The sequence below is a fragment of the Opisthocomus hoazin genome, chromosome 11, assembly GCF_030867145.1.
Source record: "Opisthocomus hoazin isolate bOpiHoa1 chromosome 11, bOpiHoa1.hap1, whole genome shotgun sequence".
Taxonomy (NCBI): Eukaryota; Metazoa; Chordata; class Aves; order Opisthocomiformes; family Opisthocomidae; genus Opisthocomus; species Opisthocomus hoazin.
In genome coordinates, this window is record NC_134424.1 from 22,854,553 (window position 1) to 22,869,279 (window position 14,727).

A 14,727-nucleotide genomic window follows, 5' to 3' on the forward strand; every position below is an offset into this window, starting at 1 on the left:
ACTCCAAGGTTATATGTTGTCCTATAGATTTCTTAAAGATTTCCTTATTGTGTTACAATCAACCAAACATTATGATATGTCAGAACTTTACTACAGCGTGTTTTGTTTGGAGTAGTGTACTTGTAAGGCTTAAGTAAGAGCTGAAGGAAATGATGACTTAAACTGTTGATTAGATTCTTATCAAAGCATCTTCTCTATAAGTACCTTTGCATTTTTTTTTTTTGCGTATAATGCAGCTTTTATATCAAAACAGGGGAAAAAGAAACAAAAACAAAACAGTCACAGCAAACAGTAACCAGAAGCTGACAGACAGTTCAATCTGAACTTGAATGAGCTATAACCACTCCATTCTTTCTTTGAACTCTGCTGGATCTTTCCACTCCCTTTTCATGCTATGCGCATTGCCAAATGTTACTCCCCAAATTTCTTTGTCAAGCTGACTAGCTACTAGGAGACACAGTCAGTGCAAGACCCTCCAGTCACGAAGAACAACTGGAATTAACCTACAAACTGTAATCCCAAAGTTAGAGAGCAGAATGGGCCCATTTTTCATACGAGTTAAATTTGTGGATGGACACAGAAAAGTAAAGATCAATATCTCATTAGGTGGAACTGAGGTTGCAAGCAGAACTACTAGCCTGATTGTTTTGGTTAGAACACAAATAATTCCAAACGAAAAAATTCTATACCAAAATGAACACACTTGAAAGTGTGTTCTCATCTTCAAATGAGCCATTTCCCTGATTGAAGAAACAAAAGTATGAATTGTGGAGCAAGATGGCAAAATTTTCTCTCTGCAGGCTGCAGTACCTCAGAGGTGAGCATTACTGCTGACAGTAGGAAAGCAAGTAGAGATTGTTATCCTGGTAGTAGTGGAAGGAACTGCATTCATAGCAAGAAGCTTGGGAATTCAGAATAATAATGTTCTTGGCTTACTGTTTTTAATGACAAAAGAAAAAAAAGGAACAAACAGCCCTAGGAACAAGGATCCTGGTTCTCTCCGAAAAGATATGAGTTAGGTTATGGTCGTTTTTAGTCAGTTATCTAAGAATACCGGAGGGACAAAGATTACGGGGATGAAAGGTACACTGTTATACTGTTTATATGATCTGTCGTCTAACTATTTATATTGAATTCTATAAGCAATTTTCTGAAAGATGATGCTTACTTATTTGCAGAATTTTAGGAAGTCCTAAACTGCTTTCAGGCAGCCAAGATCACCATGCTATTGAATATGAAAGTACAGTTGATTCTCCGTTGCTGTACTTATTCAAAATCATATTTTTAAGATGCCCAGAACAACTATGCACTTCTCTGGGAAGGTAGTCCCCCTCAAAGGAAAATCCTTGCTGCTGGGTCTTATAACAAGAGATCTAATACCCCTCCCTGGCAACAGCTGGCAGCTGCAGCCTTTGGGCTCCCAACAGTCTGTTTCCTAATGTAAAGGTAAGATAAGAGAATCAAACTGCAAATTAATTTGTGAATAAAAAGCTCTTCACTCTGTTTTTATCTGCTGCTTTGAGTAACTTCAATACAATTTTTGTTAACTTTCGGTAATTTCTTTCAGGAACCACTGTAAAAATCTTTTATTGGTAATTGATCTTTGCAGGAAAAAGATTTCATGCAGTTGGAAGCCTATCATGCTCTGTACATTTTTGGAAAGCTGATTTTTGTTTTAATGCTAGTATAACTCTGCGTCTTGTTTAACAAGCTCTGCTATATTAGCATTAGAAGACAGACTTGCTCATTTGCTTCTTCTGTAAAGTGAAAAAAATACATCAGATGTTGACAGATGACACTTCCAGTTAAAAGAACATATTGGGATAAACCCAAGTCAACAGCAAACTAGAAGACTGAAAATATCTATTCCTTTTCATTACATATTGTTATTACCAGCACATTAAGGAGAGGGAAGCAAGTTGTAACTGGCCAGTAATATCCTTTATCTAAACAAGCCTGTATCTCTCATATCTGTTTTCTATAAGCAGAAATGTAACGTCAGATGTTACTCTTTAGTAAAAAGATTGCCCTACAGATGTAAAATGGACTGGATGCTGTGCATAAATACAATGGGGAATGCAGAATCTCGAACACCTACTGCAATCAGTGCTACCGAAGGACTTTTATGGAAGTGGTAGCAACACGCAATGCGGTTACAGCACCCAACTGGCAAACCTACCCTCCGCCAGCTTGGCAGAACTTGCAGGTGCTGTAACAGCTGGCTTTGGCTCCTAATCACAGTAGGTCATGTGTGAAACTCCTCACTTGTTTAGTTCATGATCTCGCAAGCCAGACTGAAAGCGAAGATCAATCCTACTCTGAAAGAAGAGACTGGATCATGTGGGCCCCGAGGTCTCTTGCACTTACCGGTTGTCGGCAGATCCACAAAGGTGAAAATTGACTTTTGCTCTACATGTGACTTTGCTTGAGGTTTTCCTTTATTTATTTAAAGACATCTTCATGTCATCCTCATAAAGCAAAAGTGAGATGTTACTTCTGGGAAAGGAAGGCACTCGCTGCTAAGAGTAATACAAAGGGAGGGTCTTTCTTCCCTTCAAGTAACAAAGTCAGATCTCTAGTTCACAATGTAAACAGCTGCAAATTTTAGTTTCACTAACCTGGCTTTACCTAGGAGAGCTGCAGATGTCATAAGGTTAAGACCCTGGATGCGGGCAAACAACATACACCCTCACAAATATCTGTTTACATTCCAGTAACAGCACCAGAAGATGGTGCTCAAGAGTGCATGGCACAGCACGGGCGATTCGTGGCACCAGTAAGACCTGTGCACCACAAATGGCTTCCTCTGACACCTTGGCATTTTCCACGAATGCCAAGAGAAGTGCACAATCACTTTTTCACCAGTATTAAAGTGGACATAGTTCGGTCAGTAGCACACCCTCACTATTAACACTATACAGGGCAGGAGGTTCACACCTGGGAGCACCTACTACCACCCAGGTCATGGTGCTGTCTACCTAGGTTGTACATGAGTCTCAGCTGATTATTAAGATCAGCATTATTGAAACAAATAAAGTGGCAACTATTCCAAACTGCTGAAACAAAGTGCCACCAAATTAACTGCTAAGAGCTAGGTGGATTTGCAGGCAACGCGCATACAGAAGTGTCAGTAAAAGGCACGCACAACTCACCAAGCTTCACGTGTTGCATGCTATCGATACTGGATGAATTTGAACGTGAAACTGGTGCATTTCAGGCCCATTTCTCATGGGCAACATTAGAAGAACTCCAACAAGAAGCAAGAACAAACACCAAGCTGGTGTCAAGAACTCCACCATAAGCAAGCAGTGAACCTGCCTACTTATAACTGATGCCCATCAAGCACTCAGCAACTCGCAGCAGGAGCAATTTCCTCCAAAAGAAGCAGACGTAGTACCAGGCTGTGTAACTTTTTGTAGGGGCAAGTTTTCTTCCAGTGAGAAGATAAAATTTTCTTAAGTTTTTCAATCGTGTGTCTAGCTGACCTCAAGAATGACTCAAGATGCCATGCAGTTCATCCCTGTCATCAAGTCTAGCACAGCAAAATGGTTATTCTACCTGGGAAGAGCAATTAAGCTCTTTGCCCAGAAATTGGTATCATCTTTTTGTGTTTTTTAACCTGAAGATTGAATTTTGAAACCCCATCACAGACAGAGTTCTATTATATGGCTCAAACTTTACCAAAGTCAATGCCTTGAAAGACCCGCATGACTTTTATCCTAGCATTTGTAAACTGATGCATTCAGTTGCAAAAAGTTGTCAGTTCTCATGACACCTAGCCTGTAAAAATCATTTACAGGGTTCTCTCTGTGTGCATTTGTTCACAGCGGGCTCCAAGACACTTCTTGCACGTTCAATGTCACCTGACATTTAGGACTTCTTTTTTCAAGCAATGAAATATCTGCCACCATGTCATTAGTTTACATGCAAATTATGGAGTCTTTGGCTGTGCTTCAACTGTGTCCAGTGTCCTTCTGCTTGAAATCTTGTTATCTTTTTGCAGCAGGAACATTTCACTGGGAGCATTGCATCTTTAACCAAAGTGTTTGGTAAGCTGGCAAGAGATAGGAGAAAATGTTTTCTTTGTATCAGCAAGAAAACTTGCAGTCTGAAACCTGGTACTGTTCCCCAGTGGCATTCTCTATACAGCACACAGGCAAACAGCTGGGAGGGGGTATTTCTTCTGTCAGACCACATTGTTTCCTATAGTACCACTTGGGTTCTCAAAAAGTAATGTCTATATAGACATTAAAAAAAAGTTACAGGACATCAGACAGTGCTTTTAAAATTATCACATTGTTTTTTCTTTTGAGCTTCTACTCATTCACACTTTACAAGGTAGGAACTTCTCTCTGAATTATATGGGAAACACTTCTTTTTTTTTAATTAACTCACTGAATGCCACCTATAAATGTGTTCACTGACTCAAACTAAAATATGGTGAGCCAAAAGCCAGGCAGGTTTAAAGAATCTGATGAGGAGAAAAGGAGGATGGAAAGAAGTGAGACACAGAGAAACCTACAATTATCAGTAGGATGGATTTTCTTCCCTTTTTGACAGGGATAGAGTTACCAAACCTATTATTACGTGGTCTTAATTACATATCTCTGCAATAGATCACTCAGTTAAGGAGAAATATCTACTGACTGGGAAACATCACTAATTGTTCCTTTTTTGTTGGGCTACTATCTGATTGGAATAATTATAGAGCTGCTTCCCGATTCTCTTTTGCTCTGAAGGTTTTGAAGACATATTTCTTCACAGATTGCATAGAATTTAGCATATTCAATCTCTTGATTTTAGCTTTTATGTTCCTCTTTCCGACCTTTTCTTCACTTGGATGGAATATTGTGTATATTACAATGTATGTGAAGAAACCTATTGTAACTGTTTCAGCATCCCGTCATGCTATGTATTGTACGTGCCACATAGTCCTTGCTTTCAATCGTTATGAAGTTCTTCCGCTAATTTTATAAAAAATTTTGACTTCCAGAATTACCACACATAGCAAAAAAAAAATGGGGGGGGGGGAAGTTTAGTATTAAGTGGCTTATCTCTAATATAAGTAGTTAGCTAATTTGCTTTGATACACTGAAATAAAATTTTAGCTGTCTGGGAGATCTCTATCTACGGTATGTCAGCAAGTTATTTAACAAGAACCTACACACTTAGCTATAGCTGCCACAGCACACACTTTTAGACAGGTCACTCATCAACACAAAAGCTGCAGCACTGGTACCTAGCAGCATACAGTACCATATTATAAGGCCCTTTAATAGGCAGGACTTACAGATTTTTACTAATTTTTGCACTGAGCCCAATAGCTTGCATTTGCCTTTGAAACACAACTTCTAGGAAGGCATTGCGCCATGACTGAAAGATCCAGCAGTGCTGAAGACCTGCAACCCCTTTTGATAGGTCTTTCCTACCTAACTTGGCAGGCCTGCATCCACCATTTATTGCCCCCTTGAAGTAAAAGAAGTGTCCTGACATATAAACTCCTCCTTCTGCAGCACTTCTCACCCTGACTTCCACAGACCATTTTATTCCAGCTGCAGACACTGATCTTTATTAGCACTCTTCAGGTCAAATCTTGGGCTCTCCTGCCATGTTTTTGGCTTTCCTTTCCCTTCTAAAACATTCAAAATAGCACGGAAAAGTTTTATGCCAAACTTCCAGGTTTTGCTGTAGAAATGAATCAGAGGTAAAATCTTCAGTGCTCTCAGGAGACTGTGATCTCCTGATTCAACATGCGTCTCCGGAAGCCGCCATTCCTCTTCACAATCAGATGCTTCAAGCGCAAGTAACCAAAGTTCGCTTTTACCGGCATCAGAGTTCATTTATTCCACGAAAAATCACCATGAAAGTTCAGAAGTCCCTCTGTTTTTCCCCTCATCCTGTACCACAGGTTTTATAATGGACTGAAAGAAAAAATCTTCATCTCATACATTATGCCCGTCCCATGCAAAGTTTTCTCTTGCCTGGGTGCTTCTGTTCAGATACATAGGAACAGAAGCAGTAGAAAAAGAAATTCAAGAGCCTGGCTTTATTAAGCAGATCTTAAAACTAGATCCACAATCCAGTCTAGTCAGGGGGAAGATGTCTTATACCAAGCACAGGTAGTGGCCAAGCCTGAAGTCTATGACGATTTTGTTTATTTACTGGACTTCTCCTGACTCAAATGCTGTAAATTTTTTCAAGCATCTACATAGCCTGATGATAGAAAGTTCCTTTATGCAGATGTGTATCTTTGGAGTAATGAATTTACCACATGATGGAACTGTTGCCCTGGTTACTACAGAAATTATTCAATAACAGAGCAAATTGGTATGTAAACAGTAACACTTATCTAACCTATTGGCACAAAAAGAACTGCTGACAAGTGCATTCCACACACTCCAAAGGCCCTGTCCAGCTCAAATGTACTTCCTTTTTCAGAGTTCTCCTTTATTCAGATCTTATTCCTTATTTCAGTGAAGTACTTCTCAGCATCCTAAAAGACCCAGATAACACCAACATCAATAGTATTCAGATGCTAAAGGCATCTTTTTCCTTAGACTAGGGTTGAATGCCATCCAGACATCAAACACATGGAAACAATGTTCAAGTACCGCATCCCCTATCAATCTGATGTCAACAGTAGGCTATTCCTTATCAGATTAAATGCTAAACTGAGAAGATGATTGCTCAGAAGGTCAAATAACATAAGCTTATTGCCCCTCTTGGCTGGCATTTTTAATAAAGGATTCCTGGTGTTGAAAACAATGGTCAACAGAAACACAAATTCCTTCCCTCCCGCAGATAAGACTGGAAGGGTCTCTACGTTTGAGGTTGGACCTTGTCTTCATAGAAGTTAATATGGTCCCACAATGTTCAACAAGGTAACAGTCACCATAGGAAATAAGTACGTTCGGTTGTGAATGCCTGACACTCACTTTCACAGAATAAGTTATATGGAGAAGCAACTACATAGCTGAAGACCCATCTTCCTCCACAACTCTCTGCGTAAGTACCAATGCATGCTTCTAGCACTCTACACATTGGGTTGCTGAGCAGCCATTTTCACACAACGCTGAAAGTATCCACACCCTGCTATTTCTTCTTCAACTACACAGATTGTTTTTTTAATTGTACGCAAAAGCATGGCCAACTACTATCTTGGTAACTATCACATAGATTACAGAGTGCTTTTTACCTTTAAGATTGCCTGTCCTTTTGGTAAAATTTATTAGCTTTCCTTTTAAGTCATTGTCTCTAAAAACAATTAGAGTTTTTTTGTATGCTAAGCTCCAACCAAAGATTGTATAGTTTTAGTCCATTAACAGTTAGACTTGATCATCTTAAAGGTCTTTTCCAAGCCAAATGATTCTATGATTGTATAAAGAAGCTTCTCTCAACTGCTCAAACCGTGCTACATTACAGAATTCTATATGCAAATTCTTTATTAATGGACTCTAAAAGACAAAGATTTCCTCAAAAATGTACTTATCTGAATGCCCCTTTGCTCTCCACCTCGGTCTCTTTTGGAGACTTCCCTTCTACAGTTCCTTCTGGGAAGGAACATCATCTCTTTTTGTACATTTCCTTCTAAGAACTTATCTATGTAGGAACTAGTTTTATATAAAAGAGCCAGAGAAGAGAACACATTAACATCATGTTATGTTCTCTGATGACTACACTGAAATGTACAAGGCAGACGTAGTCCCAACTAGCTGGAGCAGGAAGGGACTATATACTCTCGTCAACATGACTTGACATACCATGCCAGCCACTGCCAAAGCCCATTTCAGCTGCTTTTCTATCCCTACGCCACTGAGAAGTCTGCACTTGATTTACAAAACATAAAAGCTCCCTAAAAAAACAAGGCAGCAGGAGATTTATTCTAATACACAGCATCAAAGTCATTGTGAAATTTTCCAGTGCAAGCTCCACAGAAAAACCAAAACACCCTATGAAAATTTAGCTGCTATAGATACAGGCATATTCACAGTAGGAATTTCTATAAAGGACTTACTTGTAATAGCCATTTCTGTGCAGTGACATAACTACTCCTACAAGCTGAGTCCACACGCAGCTGAGTGTTATTTCTGCATGTTGTGCTGCATGAGATAAAATTATTACGAAAATACGGGCCTTGCCTACTTTTTAACACAGCTGTGCCTACCTGGCTGTTGCTCTTGCTATAGAATGAGACTTCAAGAACGTTGTTAACTTCTTAATCTGTTAGAGGATATAAGAAATACTATGCCCTAGTTTTGGCTGGGAAGAGTTAATCTAGCATGGCAGAGTTTATTAACTATTATCTCGTGCACAGAAAAGTAGCGCAGAAAACTTAAAGGTGCAGCCCAAGTTCAGACAAACTAAGATGTTTATTTCAACTGGATAAATTTAGACTGATGGGGTAATGAAAGGGGCATTGACAACCACTTGTGAGCTCCTTTAACATATCTATTTTCAGGAAATGTAACATCTGGTGTATACCACATCCATTATCCTATCTGTCCAACTTAAGTGCACACAAATAATATATGTGCATGACTGATTTCCCTGCTGATGTCTTTATTATTACTTTGAGCAGATGAAATCTAGACCAGTCTTTTGCTGTTACGTTTTGTTTTCTGCATTCCACTGTCAAATTGCTTAATTATGTGATATTTGGTCACACTCTGTAAATGTTTCTTGCTGTCATTCTAGTGCCCGGTAGTTAGAACAACAAATAGAGAAACCAAGACAAAGTGCAGAAACAAGAATTATTTCAATTCAAAACCGTATCATTTCATAACCGCATTACTTACAAAAACCAGAAGCAAAATCATTAATGATTTGTCAGAGGCACAGTAGCTAAGACTAGAAAGGGCTTCCTGTGACTAGCGGGCTAGGAGCAGCAGGGCCCTTTCTGATCTCAGATCCCGACCTCTCGCTCCCCCGGGGCCCTGAACTCCACCTCACCGTGCCTGCCTGCAGCCCACGATTTCTGGCTGTGTTTTCACAACTCGTTTCAAAGCCATCCAAACTTGATTAAGTAACTTCACTTGCCAGAGAAACCATTCCAGCCCAGCACAGTAGACTGCTCCAGTGATGTAATATCAACGTTGGTGACCATAAACACTTCTACATCAAACTTGGTGTGCTAAAAAGTAGATGCTCCTGTAATTAGTAAGAGAGAAAATAAGTGATCCTAACTTTGTTCTCATAGGTATTTTCCTGGACTGGAAAGAGGACAGTTGTGTATAAGAACTACTGTTTTATCAAAACTGAAGGGAGCACTTGTTATTCTTTACGGAACTTTATATCCAGAGCTAAACTTCCATAGGACAGTGTTTCATATACTAATAAAACCCTTAACATGAAGAAAATAGCCCTAGGCTCATCTTACCTTCCCCAGTAGCGACACAGTTATATTTGGATAACAGCTCTTAGAAGAAGCAACTGCTTTCAAATTTTCTGATGAAAACTGTGCTTGTCTGAAGTTCTTCAAGCTGACGAAGCTCACATTTCATAGCAACCTGTATCAGAATGGAACATGAGAACTCTTATACCGCTTAAAATGAGAACAGAACAGTGCTGCCATAGGTACTCAGTGCTTAGGGCTGGCTAACCAAGAGCAGCAGCGCGCCGTCACTGGGATGCTCAGGACCCTGCTGCCCAGTGGGAGGCCTGCAGGCAGCCTGCTGCCCTACCAACGGCACCTCCAGCCTGCAGACAGCATTTCTGAGCAGCGTGGGAGCATCACAGCCTGACCCCTCCTCTCGACAGCTTGCGGATGACACCAGGATGCGCACTGCACCTTGCGCCTGCTCTAGCACCATTAGACACTCCTGCAGCAGTTCTACTCTGTGAAAACCAAACTTCTAGATTAAGACTACTCTAAAAGTGCCCTAAAGGCCACATGCAAACTTGGAAGCAGTACAACGAAAACTAAATGAGTGGGAGATGAAAGATTTCAATAAACATTGAGAGCAGTATGATTTTGAATCCGTCCCACCAGTCATTTCTTGGCCATGGAACGGAATGCCAGAAAAAGAACCAGGATCCTGAATACCAAATGTCCGTCAGACCCCTCGCATTTGCAAATAAGTATCTGGAAGCAGAGCAAGGGGAGGTGAGCTGGTAACTGCAGTGGTGAAAACGCATGTGGACAGAAGGCACTGGAGGGCTACTGGATTTGCCATCTTTTTGGTAGTCTTCACTCCCCGGACTGTTGCTTCTTCACGACTGAGGGTAGGAAAAGGAGAACACGTGTTGGGGGGAAGGAATGAAACCCGAGAAATAATGGCTACAGCAGCTCTGCCCCTTCAATTTTATCTGAGTTTTACCACATTCCTGCTCCTGGGGGCAGCCCTCTCAGCACCTGCATCCTTTGTCCAACTCTCAGCTTGTAGGACTCCTCACTAAGGCCTCCCCTTTTGTTAGCAGGAAAAGGGAACTTACCCTTAAACAGAGAGAGACTGGAGACAGAAAGGATGCAAGCAGTGAAAGAACCATATACCAAGCCTCTCCTCTGATAGATATGGACATTGCCAAGGAACCAGAGGAGGCGGGAGGACAATACTGGGCCAAATGTACACAGATGATTTAAAATTAAGACAAGACAAAAAGTCAATACCTAATGCAATGTTCCAGTGGGGTGACTAAAAATACCGTGTCTTCCAAACACTTACAATGTGGAAGCTTGCAGTCAGGTTCACGGCAGCATAATGAAAGAGGAGCACTAACACCTGGCCTGTTCTTACTGCAGACTTACCAAAAGTTACTGCTTCCAAAAATCCTCCTAAAACATTCCCTCCACTTATCAGCTACTGGGCTAAGAGTTACATACTCTTTTTTGCCTTTCCTGACACAGGCAATGAAAGTCAGTCCAGAAACAAGATACACTTGATCTCTCAAGGTAGATACACACCTCCAACCACATCTTTCTTCACAAGGTTGAGAGAGTGAAGAAACAAGGCAGAAAAGAGAAGAACAAAAACTCTTAAAGTAAAGCAATTCCTGTAGTGCTGCCCCAAATTGTCCTTTCAGACACACCTCAACACAACAGGTGCATTGCTCATACGTTATCATCGCAAATAAATGTTTTGGAACAGCACTCAGCAGCCTTGAAGGACAGGGTTGCCACTCCTCTAGCCATAGCGGATTACAAGAACAAACCTGCTTCACAAGAGCTTTCTTACAAAGGGTCCACATTTTCCTACTGGCAAGGTAATACCACGCATTACCTACCCATTAGACTTACCATCCATGGTATCATAACCGCCTCAATGTAGTTTGGGACTGAGGGAAGGTACATCTCAGCACAAGAAGGGAAAGCCCTTCTCAGAGCAAGAGGGGAAAAAGCTCCTTCACCACCACCACCAAATCACTCTACTATGCAATACAGTGTCGCTAAAGAAGCATTAAAAACCTGGAACCCATGTGGACAAAATATCGGAATTTAGATTTTCAGAATGCCAGCCAATATCTTCATGTCAGTCCTTCCTCACAAGCAGCTATTTTCACAATGCCCAGAGTGAAACACTCCGACTGACTATGCCCTCGGGACTGGGAAGACTTAGCATCATGTGGCAAACTCGCCATGTATCTTCAATCTATTTTTCTAGTTTCTCCAAAATGTTGCAGCTGTGTTACCTTAACTCTTGATTTGAGGAATTTGGAAATTTCAGTGGAGATATATTGATGTTTTGGAAAACCGTAAGTCCTCTTTATGAACTCATATAGCATAATCTTAGCTTTATGAATTATTTTCATCACTTATTTAAACCAATAAAATGGCTGTTTTGTGTGTTATATGACAAGAGTAAAACAAAAGACTAGTTTTTGAAAATGGATTACAAATGTCCAGGTTAGCTGGTATTCCTCTAAGTGTTATTTTTCATTTTAAAATAGTCTGAAAAGTGCTTTTGGAACAGCGTCATCTCTGCATAGGTGAACTCCTATTGAAAGCACAAATGAGGAAAATCAACATGCACTGAATGTTGCAAGAAATCATGAGGACAAAAGGTTTTGAAACAGCAAACGCTGGCCAAATATGTAAATAAATGTACACATATGCCATTACCAAGGCATCTAGTATAGATGCACAGCAAGCAAAAAGTCAGCTAAGTCTCCCCCACCCCCTTAATTAGTAATACCCACGGACTGTCATTTTGTCTACCTCAATGAGATGAAGGGCAGCACATGCAAAGATGCTATTCTGTGAGCCCAGATGCTTCAGACTCCGTGCTTGCAAACTCTAAATCAAAGAACGGCCCATATTAAAGTACAAGCGCATTCACAACAGTTGGATTTTTATGCTGATGCAACATTCCCCATTTCCTTACTTGCTATGGAAGCCAAAACAAACTTGGAGGATGAACATTAATATTTCAAGACACACACAGGCACACAAAAACACAATAAATGAGCACGTTGAACACCGCTCTCAAGGAACCATTCTACTCTGTCCCACCCCCAATCACTCTTTCCATATGAAGTTGCTATGGTGACGATAATTATTCTTGATCAGCAGGATACAGTAATTATTGCAATAAAAATCATGTAAAGCTTGTCACTACGTGTGTGAGACAGGAATTGTCTCTTCAATTATGCACCCTTCTCTGTCCTCCCCCACCTTTTCAGGTAGGGTGTCAGGGGGCTTTCTGTTGCAATTATGTAGCAAAAGATATGAAATTCAATTATTTCTTGCTAAGACCAACTCTGCAAGAGATGATAGGCAATTTGCTAACAGCTGTTTGGATGATTCCAATAAGGCAGTCTCTGATCATTTCCACAAATGCAGTAAACAGGATCTGATTCGAGAGAATTTATTGCAAAAATTAAATGGTTTAGTATTGCAAAACATATTCTGAAGAGTTTTAAACAGTGACCTTAAGGTTTGCAACCAATGAAGTCCCTCACTTCTCCTGTTTGATGCTCAGTTCATGGATGCGGTACCTTCAACTCTGCAGAAGAGTCCCCATACTCCCAGTTCAGACACTGGCTGTGCTTTCCTGCTGGATGCATCTGCAGTCAGGATAGTGCCAATACAGCAGAAACCCTGGTTCTAGAGCAGCCCGATGGATCCAAACTTAATGGCGGTTGCTCTTACCTGCTCAGCTCCACGGCAACTTCCCCCAAGACTTGTTTACCCCCTGTTCATTGTTTTAATTGATAGACCTTCATTTTCTAAGTAGTTGCAAAAGTGATATGATTGATGGAGAGAATAACATGATCTCAATATTCTGAAGACATTCATCATGAATACTAATCTGATATATAACTATACATTGAAGTCTTTCTAGAAATAAATCTTCTGTTTTGTGTGCCTAAGTGCACATAAAATCTTAACATATACATTTACACAAAACCACTCTACTTCAGGATATCCATTGTACTTTGAGCTGGAATAACCACCTATCAGCTGAGTCATTCTTGACTGGCTTTTGGGTATTTGATGCTTTGGGTATTGCTTACAAACTGTGTCAGAAACATTTGGACATTATGTCTGTCTCCCCTGAGACCATAAACTACGTCCCTTTCATTACCCGTGGATCAGGCAGAATCTTTCTAAATTGCATTTTACAATATCTTGTTTCATCTCTACATTTTGTAACTACTTCAAAAGTAGTAGAGGGAAAAGAATATCGCACAAATATTTTCAGCAGGTCGTACGTTGGACAATAGCATAGCAGAAATCAATCAGCATTTCAGTAATGCAAACATTTAAAAGGGCAGAAAAAGTTGTTTATGCTAGTGTAAGATCTGCTGAACCAACAGGTTTTTAAATACTGCCTTAGGAAAGTAACCGTGGTTTTTTTAGTACCAATATGACACAATCTTTTGTTATACTTCTGTATGACGTAATGTTCTGTAGTCATTAATATGGGACTAATCTTACAGGCATCTCATCTGCTCTCAGTGGAATGGAACTGGGGCCAGATTCTGAAGTATGCAAAAATCCAAGAAAAAGATTTATCTGTCTATCAGCATGTATTCATTACACTAAAATTATTATTTGCTCACCAGCAGCGTAACCAGCACTTCACAATGTATAGACAGGAGACAGCCTCTATCAAACAGGCACGGGAGGTGTAGGGGAAAAAACAACTCTGCCTCCCTTGAATACAAGTCAAGATGGAGAAGCTTGCAGTCTAGGGTCTGTACAAGGAATGCAACAGAATTTTTTCCTGTGTTATAGGAGACAACAGACCTTTGTCTTCTGGGCCAGCTGGCCACCAGGAGCTTCTGCTGTGTCTTCAAGTGACATTTCCCAACTAGTTACCTAAATCTGAACTCGTACATACAGCAGGTTTCCAAAATGAAGCCAAATATCACCTCGAGCTGAAGCCTTTCCATCATTCTGCTGTTTGTTGCTGTCTCAAGTTACACTCCGACTGCTCTGTTTTCTGATAGTCTAGTTCAAGAAAAACAATGTTTTTCTTGTCAAAGACATCTATATATCTTTTGCCCACCCACATGTGCAAATACCCTACATACTCACATACATACCATAAGACTGCCTGGCCAATTAAAAGCCACTTGGCTAATATGCCTTTTATATTTCTTCCTCTAGCACATCTTATTTTCTAAATTTTCCGTCCACCACACAGAAGGTGATCAGTGTTCGCCTTTCTATGCGAAGTATGCAGACCTCTCTGCCCCAACAAGACAATGTTTCACTTGTTCACCTTCCGATAGGGATGGCTGGAAGATGCACCAGCCTTCTGCGAGGAGATCAAAGAGCTGCTAAGA